The sequence below is a fragment of the Paramisgurnus dabryanus genome, chromosome 5, assembly GCF_030506205.2.
Source record: "Paramisgurnus dabryanus chromosome 5, PD_genome_1.1, whole genome shotgun sequence".
NCBI classification, from domain to species: Eukaryota; Metazoa; Chordata; class Actinopteri; order Cypriniformes; family Cobitidae; genus Paramisgurnus; species Paramisgurnus dabryanus.
In genome coordinates, this window is record NC_133341.1 from 4,186,236 (window position 1) to 4,198,507 (window position 12,272).

At 39.2% G+C, this 12,272-nt stretch overlaps 1 long non-coding RNA gene across 1 annotated transcript; it reads right to left on the reverse strand.

Moving 5' to 3' along the window:
- Positions 1-8,845: 8,845 nt before the first annotated feature.
- Positions 8,846-10,444, reverse strand: LOC135774507 (uncharacterized). Its single transcript, XR_010543714.2, has 5 exons — positions 10,171-10,444; positions 9,537-9,630; positions 9,308-9,439; positions 9,136-9,222; positions 8,846-9,025 (listed from the first exon to the last, which is right to left on the reverse strand). It is a non-coding gene; the product is annotated as an uncharacterized lncRNA (long non-coding RNA).
- Positions 10,445-12,272: the final 1,828 nt, after the last annotated feature.

Sequence of the window (12,272 nt, forward strand, 5' to 3'; positions counted from 1 at the left end):
GGACAAACTCTGGAAACTCAGACCATGGCTGAATTTATTCAGGGAGAGATGCCTGCAGGTGGTACCCGAAGAGCACAACTCTGTGGATGAAATGATGATTCCTTTCAAGGGGAGATTCAGTAACATCAAGCAATATATGCGCGGCAAGTCACACCCATGGGGGTTCAAACTGTGGGTGAGAACTGGAATCTCTGCCATGCTCTGTGACTTTGATGTGTACCAAGGGAGTGTCAATGGAATACCAGAACCTGTGCAGAAGATTCAGCGCTGGGACAAAGCCACCAAAACCATCATTGATGTTGATAGGCCTTACATTGTTACAACAAACACATGGGAGGTGTGGATTTGTTGGACTCATTTGCTGCCAAGTACAAGTTCCCCATGAAATCCCGTCACTGGTACTTGTACATCTTCTGGCACACCATCATCCTTGCTGTGATTAACGCCTGGCTCCTCTACAAGCGGGACTGTAAAGCTCTGAAGATGACCAAGAAAGAGATACTGAACAGGACACAGTTTCAGGCACAACTTGCATCCTCTCTCATTCTGGTGAACACACACAACACAACACCCAAGAGAGGGCGACCATCTTCAAGTAAGACAAACACATTCACAAAACGGTGACATCAGGGAGCCCTTTGGTTCCTCAGAAGAGAAACAGATGTGAGTCCCCCAGCCAAGAGGTCATCGGACCACCCCCCACTGGATGTACGCAAAGACATGATTGCACATTTCCCAGAAAAGTCAAAGAGAGGACGTTGCAGACACTGCAATAATGGATACACAAACACACTGTGTATCAAGTGCAATGTTCGCCTGTGCTTAACAGGTGAAAAGAACTGTTTTAGGGACTATCACTGTTAGTGAACACAGACTGCCTTCAAACCACAGTTTTTTTTTACGAAAAGTTTTGTAAATATTTTTTTTCCAATATTTTTTTATTAATAAATGCTTATTCATAAAACTATGATTGTTGTGTGGTTATTACTCATGATATATACTGTTATGGGGCTAAGTAAGCAATCAACCCTGCAAATGAATGCTTAAATGTTCTGTATATCTGTTCAGACAAAGTGAGTACAAACACAGAAGTTCTGCTCCCAGCAATGCCCAATGTTGCAAATTTACAACATTTTCCTAAAAACTTACTAAAACGTAAAAAATCAGAAAACTCTTTCATTTCTACATCACAGGCCTCCTAAAACAATATCTGGGAGGTCAACAAATTTTTTGCTCATTTTTTTCTATATTTGGGTCTTACAGGGTTAAGGGACAGGTCTATAGTAATTAAGTCCATTCATTTTGAATTTCTATGGGACAGGGATGATAGAGCGTTTAAAGCATGAGGGGACTTTGCACAACTCTAGTGATCTATTAAAGATCTATGTGAAGATGGGGGCCAGCTGGTCAGCCCAGTTTCCAGACAGGATGGTGCACCGTCTGGGCCTGGTGCCTTCCTTCTTTTGTTCTTCCTGAAGGCTTGGCGCACAGCTTCTTCACAGATTTGATGTGCTGGTGTGGGGGGTTGCTGGAGGTGTTAGTGGTTGTGTGGAGAGATAATCGGAGTGGGTGTGGGGTGTTGGAGTTTCAGATCTACAGTAGAACTCATTCAGGTCTTCAGCAAGCTGCAGATTGGCCTCAGTGATTGGGGGGAGGTGTCGTGTAGTTGGTAATGGCTTTCAGACTATCCACACAGATGCAGGGTCGTTGGCAGAAAACTGGTGTTCTAGCTTCTTAGCGTAGTTCCTCTTAGGCCATTCTAATCTCCGTATTTAGTGTATTTCTGGCCTGATTGTACAAGACTCTTGTCTCCTTTCCTGTAGGCGTCCTCTTTGGCATGACGAAGATGTCTAAGTTTTGTTGTGAACCATGGCTTGTCATTGTTGAACGTTAGATGTGTCTTAGTAGGAATGCATATATCCTCACAGAAACTGATGTATGAAGTTACAGTCTCTGTAAGCTCGTCCAGATTCGTTGGCAGCAGCTTCTAAGACACTCCAGTCAGTGAGGTCGAAACAGGCTTGTAATGCCCGCTCTGTTTTGTTAGTCCATCTCTTAACCATCTTTACTGCAGGTTTGGCAGTTTTAAGTTTTTGCCTGTAAGTTGGTATAAGATGAACCAGGCAGTGGTCGGAGAGACCTAGAGCAGCTCTGGGGACCGAGTGATATAAATTCTGTATTGTGATGTAACAGTGATCCAATATATTACTGTCTCTGGTGGGACATGTAACATGCTGTCTGTATTTTGGCAGTTCACGTGAGAGATTTGCTTTATTGAAATCCCCTAGAATGATAAAAACAGAGTCTGGGTGTTGTTGTTCCGTGTCTGTGATTACATCAGCAAGTTTCTCTAGAGCTGAGCTCACGTGCGCTAGCGGATTAATGTAAATACTCACGAGAATGAATGAAAAAAACTCCCGCGGTGAGTAGAAGGGTTTGCAGTTAATGATGAGTGTTTCTAGATCTGAACAACATGTCCTCTTTAACATTTTTATGTCTGAACACCACCTTTCATTGATGTAGAAACATGTCCCTCCGCCACGTGATTTCCCTGTTGATATTTAGTCGTGGTCTGCCCTAAACAGCTGAAAGCCTGGAAGACTTAACGCGTTGTCCGGGGTCGCGTCATTCAGCCAGGTTTCCATGAAACACAGCGCAGCTGAGTGTGAAAAGTCTGTGTTTGTCCGGGAGAGCAGGATGAGTTCGTCCGTTTTGTTCGGAAGAGATTGGAGATTCGCTAGATGGATGCTAGGCAGCGCTGTTCTGAATCCGCACTGTCTAAGCTTCGCGAGCGCACCGGCTAGGTTACCACGTCTGCGCGTCTTGAAGCACTTGAACAGCGCCGCTGCTCCGCCAGCTACAATGTTCAGCAAAACGTCTGAATAGATGAAATCAGGTAACAGACTATGCGGAGTGTTCTGCCGAATGTTTAGCAGTTCGTCCCTAGTGAAACTGACCATGTTTGACAAACTTAGAACAGGAAAAATAAACAAAACAGTACTAAAACTGGAGAGTAGGGCTGCAACTAACGATTACTAATGATTATTTTAATAATCGATTAATCTGTCGATTTGTTATTTTGTTCTGTTATTTGTTCGATTAATCGATGAATCGGATAAAAAACAAAAAAAACAAATTTCCAACCCCTTATTCAAAACAGAACTAAAATCTTTAGAAATTGCACAAACATGTTGCTCCTTGAACATATCTGAGCTGTTACAATAATAATAAAATAAAATAAAAATGGACTAACACAAAAAAAATACACATGTATGCTTTACATCTGCCAAATATATAGACTTAAGTACATATTGGCAGTTCAAAGATAAATATTTGTACCCAAATGGTACATATTAGGACCTTTTATAAAGGGTACTGCCCCAGTGACAGCTTTGTACCTTATCTTTGACTTTATGTGTTTTCTCTGATCGGATAGCTATCTCATTTGATAAAACCATTTTGGCCACATAAATGCGTCTTGTGAAAATGGAAAATGCATCTTCTATTCCCGCGCAAAATGCAAATACACCATTCATTACTTCGCCTTAAAAAATGTAAGACAATGTTTATGCAACAAAAGGTGGCACTTACTGTATGTTGTACTGTATGTTGGGCCGGGCACGTGCATCTCCTTGCTCGGCATGAGCTGGAGCGCGCAGTACAGAACAGCAGGAGAGTGACGGCACGATGATTTAACGTACAGGTCCATGACAGGGAAAAGCGTTCATTCAACTCTCTCTCAACGTTTTATTTCTTTGTTTAAAGGGGCGGTGAATTTGTCGATTTTATTGTTTTATACTGTTGCCTGATGTCTACTTCTGATGTCCGCGTGGTTTTTACATTCAAAAACATCAAAATCAATAAGTAATAGGCTATTTTGTAACATAGATTAGTGGCTGTCTGGAGAAATGGTTCGTTTGAAGGGGCGGGCCGCATTGAAGACCTGGACGTAAACACCCACTGCTATGATTGGACGGCTTCCTTCCCCGTCATTACATGTGTGGAAATGTTTTAAAAACATTAATGTGATAAAAAATAGCAGCTGAACACAAATATGTTTGAGCCACAAAAGATTCTGGGTGCTAAATATGATACACATAAATGACAATACGTATATTAAAGTAGAAACAAAACTCGACGTGACTAAATTACCGTATACAACACAGTAAGCGCGCATCAGAATCTAAACTGCGGCTAATAAATCCTTATCAATAACTTTGTATAATTCGATTGTGCTTGTGAGGTTGCTTTTACATTCACGTAATGTTTAATACCACAGTTATATGATAAAAAAAAATAAGCTTTGTTGAGTGTTTGACCTTTCAAACGTAACTCGTCTAAATTACCGTATACAACACAGTAAACGGGCATCAGAATCTAAACTGCGGCTGATAAATCCTTCTTTATAAATAACACTGTATATTTCTACCGTTAAATTACAGTCGTGTTGTTAAGTGGTGTATCTTTATTAATCGTTTAATGTTTTTAGTACATTAAAACAGTCAAACATACGTGTTTAGACACGGATGTTACAACAGACATATCAAGCGATCTCTTCTAACAAAGCAATAGTGAAACGCAGTAACTTAAATAAAGTAAAATGTCTTACTGTGTACTGCTGTGTCATTGTTGTCAGATCCAATATAAGTGGTGCTTTTAATCACAGTCTCTCTGCAAATCCAGCATCGACTTCTTTCCAAATAAATCCGTGTACACAAAGTTAACAAAGCACGAGCTGGAACTTCTTAAAAAGCAAACTTTTTCCAGGCATTTAATGTTATGTTCCAAGCCTCCGAATTAAAGTATTTAGCTTCTGTGTTGTTCCCACGCGGTTCTTCCACAACCGAAAATGCGTTTCCAGTCTATCATAACAGATCACCGCGTCAAAATAAAGGTCTCTCAGAAAAAATGTATTTAAAAGTCATTTTGGTTACATTTGTCAATCTTTAAAGACATATTTACTTGTTGAGACACACGTGTGTCACGCGAAGCTGTGGGCGGGACTTCAAAAGTGGTCCTTGTATTTGGCTATGGGGCGGTGCTTCAATTCTACTTTGACGTCATAGATTTCCGAATTCCACACTGGCTTGTTTTACTGGCTTGGTGCCAAAAACGGTTATATTTCAGTAGCACAAACGTTTTCAGTTCTGAAACTTGCAGGATGTTCATTTAAGTATGATGACCTCTTATATAACAAATTATCAAGTTAAAATTGAGTATTTGATTCACCGCTCCTTTAATATTATTGGAGTTTGTCATTGGAGTTTTTTATTCGTTCTAGAAACTTTTTTTACTCGCTGTCGTTGCTCCATAAAGCATAAGCCAGACGTGTCGTCTTTGTTTGTTTACCTCTTTGCCGGCTAACTTCCAGGTGACGCCCTTACGCTTGGGTCTATGAGGCGTCTATGAGGCGGCGAACTCTGCAAGCAACAGTATGCGAGAGATACCGATGCTCCGTCCCAAACCGCATACTTCCATACTATATAGTAGGCGAAAAGCACTACTTCTTGTACTCTTTGCCTACTATATAGTATGGAAGTAGGCGGTTTGGGACGCAGTGCAAGTGTGTTCACTCCGCTCCGCACTTAAAGAGCACCAATTATGCTAATAAATTGGCACGTTAGCACGTTATTGCAATATCCCATAGTACATACATGTTATTAAAACTTGAACTAATGCATTGTGAGTCTTATAAATTGCTTACATACCTCACCGATTTCCCACTGTCTGGAAAACGCTCGGTTTAGTTCCTGTCTCCGCCTCCCAAAATGTCTAGTGTAATCGGATTGGTCAGATGACTACTCAACTGTTATTGGTCAGCTGGGTTCGGCGTGTGTTTGAAAGGTTACGCCCCTGACTACGCGTGGGTTGACACAGATTCTGACTGAGAGTCACAGCCTCAGAGGTAACGTAAACAAGCGCTATATTTCTCTATAAACGATGGTGTCTGTACTGCCTTACCACTTCGAGCTCGATCCAGAGAGTTCAGATGGCCGTTACGATATAAACGATCTCCGTCAATGAATGCGATTGGATTTAACTTTTTTAGGTGTCCTTAGCTCTGCCAGAATGCTAAACGAAGACGAAAATGTGTTGCAAAGACATCCAAAAGGTAATTATAACGTACTACATAACTATATGGAAACACCAAATGTAGCACATAGAAAGTATTTGTTGAAATGATTATAAAACGATTTCACTTGGTAATTTCTACATTATTTTACTCTAGTAAAATTTATTATAAAAGACTGCTTACATACTCTATTACTGTGCAAACTATATGGAAACACCAAATGTAGCACATATAAAGTATTTGTTGAAATGATTATAAATCGATTTCACTTGGTAATTTCTACATTATTTTACTATAGTAAACTTAATTATAAAATACTGCTTACATACTATTTTACTGTGCAAACTATATGGAAACACCAAATGTAGCACATATAAAGTAGTTGTTGAAATGATTATAAAACGATTTCACTTGGTAATTTCTACATTATTTTACTATAGTAAACTTAATTATAAAATACTGCTTACATACTATTTTACTGTGCAAACTATATGGAAACACCAAATGTAGCACAAAGAAAGTATTAATTGAAATGAATGTTAGTTCTACATTTTACTATGGTAAACTTTATTATGAAAGACTGTGCTGTTTTTACTTACTAGGTTTTAAGGAGAATGCAACAGGTTCCAGGGCCTCTTACCTGTGTGATTCATCATCCAGGTTTTGCACAAATTGTCTAAATCCCTACACACAGAACATTTATTGTACCGACTATAAGCCTTTGAGGCGCAGGACTAGAGTAAGTTTTATTACATTTTTAAACCAATAACACTAAAGTATTATTATAGTAACAAAGTACCCAAAAGAACAAAAGATGTAACTTTAAAGAAAATATAGTAGTCAGTCAAAAGTTTATTTATTACAAATATATATTTAAATGTTAAACAATATACAAATAAACATACTTTAGTAACCATGTTGTGCTCGTCTTTCAAAAATTGAATAATCTATTCAGATAAATGGCATATCAAAGCTTTGTCAGCTGATGCTATCTAAGATGCAGACCTGCAAACTCCTCAGAGTAAAAAAGGTGACAGTGTCGCACGCACGGGGGGGGGGGGGTGTTTAGGGTTACCCCAGCTCTATATTTTTGTGATTTTAATATGATTCTGAGCGTGACTTAACAAAAATCAGCATACTTTAATCAAAAAACATTGTTAAAACATCCTTGAAGCTTAAAGTGAATGACACATTTAATATTTTACAAATGTTTTTATTTACAACTCACGGAAACGCCTGGAGGTGTTGTGAAGCATGACACTGAAATAAAAAACAACAAGAGACAGACAGAAATGAAAAAAATATAATTTTGCTGATGTTCGTGAAAGCTTCGTGCGACAGAGCCACTTTGTCCTCAGCCGGCGTCTGTGCAAGGTTGACGATGACAGGCCATTGTGAATGGCAGTGAGTGCTCCACCAAAGTGCCCAGAACCATTGCCTGAAAGTAAATTAAAATCATTAAAATATAACCTTGCAAACTATCATACATAGGACTAATATGATAAAACAACGTGTCTCCATACTGTATGGCTGATATGCAGTGAATATCAAAATACATTTCTGTTCAATAATTATAATAATAATGCATTTTATATGTAGGGCTCCTTACATTGAATAAACAATCTCAAAGTGCTATTGTTCATAATGTAAATTCAACTAACAATACAATGTAAAGATTTCATTGACAGACTTTGATGCAAAATGTAGCCCTTTATTATACAGAAATTGGCTGTTGGTGTATTATCCTAGGACAACACGCTCGCCAGATAGTTTTATCTAAACAGCCCTATGTTGTTAAAAATTACTGTTTACCAGGTATACAGCCACCAGGAATGAATGGGGCTTGGCTAAATCCTAAAACATTCACAACGCGATGTAGAAAGATTAAGTGCATACATTGAAAAAAGATATGTATGTATTAATTAGTCTAAGTTGAGGTAAAAACATAGGAAAATGTTGAAAAAGGGTGGGTTTTCCTTTAACATTACTCTCGCATCAGCTGTTGTGTAAACAGTCACATTTACCCACACCACGAACGACTGCCTGCGCAAGCGCGCACCACAGCCACCATAATGAATAAGTTACTCAGGGTAGCGTTAGCTCAGAATTCGATTAGTAGCCGTATATCTCGGAACTCCGGGCAGAACACCCGGGTAACGATAAGCCTAGCTAACAATCGTCCTGCTAAGTTAGCTAACATTAGTCATTTTGCTCGAAGCATAGGCAAACTTTATGCAAGGTCTACGTTTGTGCATTACTCGGCGTTGACTCGTTCCTAAAAATACAATATAAGCGGTAGCTAACGCTAATTAAATCAAGCAAACAAATAGTTGTCGTTTTTGGTACAAAAAAGTTGACTTACCTCAAATAAGATGGTTCCTTCACGTTAAAAGTGTCCATCAGACTCGCGTGGTAGAGGTGTGTCTCTCATCCAAAGGACCGCGCTGTCTTCAAGATTCTGAAGGAAGTGCTAAGATTCCGATTGGCCCAGAGGAAAGCATGCTAAGATTCCGATTGGCCCAGAGAAATGTCAAGTATAATAATTATCCAATAATGTTTGGCAATTCTAGCCCGCATTGCATTCAGATAAAGGGCAGCCTTCCGACCCCCCCCCACACACACCTCAAAAAAACTCTCCGGTTCTACGCGATTCACGTGAATGACCCAATTGACCAAGAAAACGGTGATTGTCGCCGAAAAGCGAGAAGTTTGCAGGTCTGAAGATGACACTTTAGGGTTATCATCCTGTCGTGTGTTGTTCTCCAGATATGCTTGTAGCTTCCTGATCAGAATGTTGGCTTCCGACGACCCCTGCACTGAAGATGGCATGCAATCACGTCCTCCTTTGAAGGTCTCTCAAACTGTGATGCCAGGTCCATTGGAATCGGGGTTTCCTTCAGCTTATCTTCAAATACCTCAGCAAACACAAGCCTGATCACATCATCCACATAACTGTACAAATATTGCAGTCAATAAATCTTTTGTTTTGATAATTTATTTCCCTGCTTCATACATTAAGTTTTTAATTATGAATGTATTTGAAATAAAACATTACTGCTTACAGTATGTCACTTGTGTGTTTTGGGAACATAGCCTTGTACTTTCCCTCTCCTGCTTTTGTTACGGCTTGGTGACATTGTAATGGATGGCTGCAATATAAATAAGCAATACATTTATTTTAAAAGTAAATACTACCGTACTTTATTTAACACAGTTACTAAAATACTTAAATACCTGCACAGCATTCCAATAAATGGGAAAGTCACATTTTTTGCTGCAAATCTGAAATCTCAGGCTACGGACGGCAAAGGCATCCACTGATGATGGTGATGGAAACATTGTGAAACGATGCTACTGCCTGGGTTCCTATGATTATGCAGAGAAAAAAACTTTGTCATCATCAGTTATACATCTAAGACTGGTAGTGGTTTCACTAGCTAAATACATCATATGTGTTACATACCTTTGCTCCTCATATGCCAGTCTAACTCCTTGTACTGTGTGTAATGATGTTGCATGTTTGCATACAGTGTAGAAGGATGTGTCCTGCTGTGAATCTAGGATACAGACAAATAAAACAAACATGTAATCAGTCAAAAAGACATATTATAACAATAGAGTACAACGATTATAAATCGTTAGACTATTCATTAAAACGTTAATGTATTACATGGCCCAACATTAGCAACACACATTACGTGTTTACTTCGTTTCAAAATCTAAGAAAGCTTCAAGTAAATACAACAGTAAAATACATATAACGTTAAACAAATCATCTGTACTTAGAGTTTCTTGACTTGAGTTTGATCATGAGAACAAACTTTACCGGTAACAGTTTAGCTGGAGCAGCTTAGCAAGTTTGTAAACACGTCTAAATAAACATCGATAAAAACGATAGTCTGCATAATTCAACATACACGTGTGTAAATATGGTACGTTGTTTATGAAATACATTATTACAACACAACACAATTAGCTTGCAAGCTTAGCTCTAGCTCTACACATAGATATATATCTGAGCTCTACACATAATGTTAAGCTCCGGTTACCGGTAACGTAACTTACAGTAAAGGCAAATAATAAACATGAATACTTACAGCCTGTGATCCAGAAGTGCACAGTAATCCAACTTTCAGCAGGAGACGTCGCGCAGCTTCGGTTCATGAGCAGCAGTTATTGTGAAAACTCCGTGAACAACTTCTGACTGATTTTTCCGGAACCGTATTAAACATGATGTCCTCTGTGTAAGTCCATAAAGTGCTATTTTGCCATTGCATCTAAAGAGACAGCGTCTACTCGAGAGATTTAATCGCTTAAACAATGAAACAAGAGTTTGCAAACAGAGTCAAAGCAGGGACTCCCAACCTCCGCCATTTTAGCTCTCTTCTGACTCAGCGCTCTCCACCCCCGTCTTTGAGGGCGTACCCAAGCAAAGCAGAGAGGGCTGAACTATGATAATGTTGGTCTTATCTACGTCACCAATCCCAGGAAGTAAACTGTTGCCTAAAATCCGAGTGTTTTTTGTAGTCCTTGAACGTTAGAGACGATAACTCGCGTCATCGTTTTCTTTGAGGTATGTACTTTTTGAATATCGTTAGCATGTACTAATACAAACTTACACACAAAAGGATGTTTAAAAACGTGTATCTCATAATAGGTGCTCTTTAACTGTTTTTCTTTTTTTTTTTTACGTCTCTGCGCCACGCGATACAACGAATCGATTATGAAATTCGTTGCCAACTCTTTTAGTAATCGATTTTTATTGTTTTAATCGATTCGTTGTTGCAGCCCAACTGGAGAGCCAAACACAGAGGCTGCCATCTGCGGCGTCATCTTGGATAAATTTTTATTTATTCAACTTTTATTTTATTTTATACTCCACATATTTACACTTGGAGAAATGTTAGATGCTGTTGAGCTTGGGAGGGCAGAAGCAGACTTTGTCCCACTTAGTTCGATCATTACATACATTAGCCAACTGTGCTGTCTGATCAATTTCCATACATATATTCATCTCACTTTACAAACTGAAAATAGCCTAGAAACTCCGAAAATATTTGTAGAATAATGTTAGACACATATTCTAGTTAACAGCGTAGGTTTGATTCAGTCTAGAGTAGAGGTCGACCGATTTATCGGCCGGGCCGATTAAATGGCCGATTTGTGGCATATTTAAAAAAATCGGCTTTGGCCGATTTTGCTGCAAAATTAGGCCGATTAATAGGCAGGCGCATCTGCAGGCACCTAAGCATTGTTGTAGAACTCGTGACGCTGCCTCTTGCTGCAAGCAGATCGCTCCCGTGTGTGTGCAGCCGTGCCTTGTTCACAAACAGCTTTAGTAAACGATGGCGGGATCGCATGAATTAAGCAGCCAGTACAACAGCGCGACGGGCTTATGTCTTGCGGTGCACTGTCCGTGCAAAGATTAGGCTCATTTCATGTGATTAATGAGTGATGATGATCTTTGTTTGCATGACAGAGAGAGCAGAGCCGCGCGCGCACGCTTTCTGTCTTTAAACTGTCTCCCTGCTTTTATTACTCAAAACAAAACTGACTCGATGGCGAAAGGTCGAAAGACCAAATCATATCCACCGAGGAAATGTTTTTCGTGTTGTTACAGTAACACTTTGTTTACAGTTTTGCGCTGCTCAGCCTGGGTTAGCATACAACGCATCCGATTCGCGAACTGACTCCTTTGAACGGATTCGTTTGAATGAACGGTTGAAACAACAGATCTGTCCCAACACTAAACTCACAAGACGTCACTGTCAGCACAATCAGTCACTTATAACGCCTCAGAAATGAGAATGTAAATGTGTTTAGAAAGATTTGCCCTAAATAACAGTCTCAACTAAAAAACATCTACGTCTACATCATAAAGATGTTTACTTTGATGAATAAATAATTTATCAGGTCTACCAAATAAGGATTTTATCCTACAAGCAATAAAAGCCATGGTAAAAAACTGATCAAAGATGATGACAGCAGAGTTTCAGGTAATATCTGTGTCTGACAAATGCATGGTGCAGAGGAGGTTGTAAAACTCTTCAGAAAGACCAGTCATAATTTTTTTAAATACTTTGACTTAAATAGTGACATTTTTACATTTAAAATATCTGCTAATGATGAGAACATTTTGATTATTATGTACATATAGAAAATCGGCCAAACGTATCAGCCATCGGCTGCCCTGATTTCT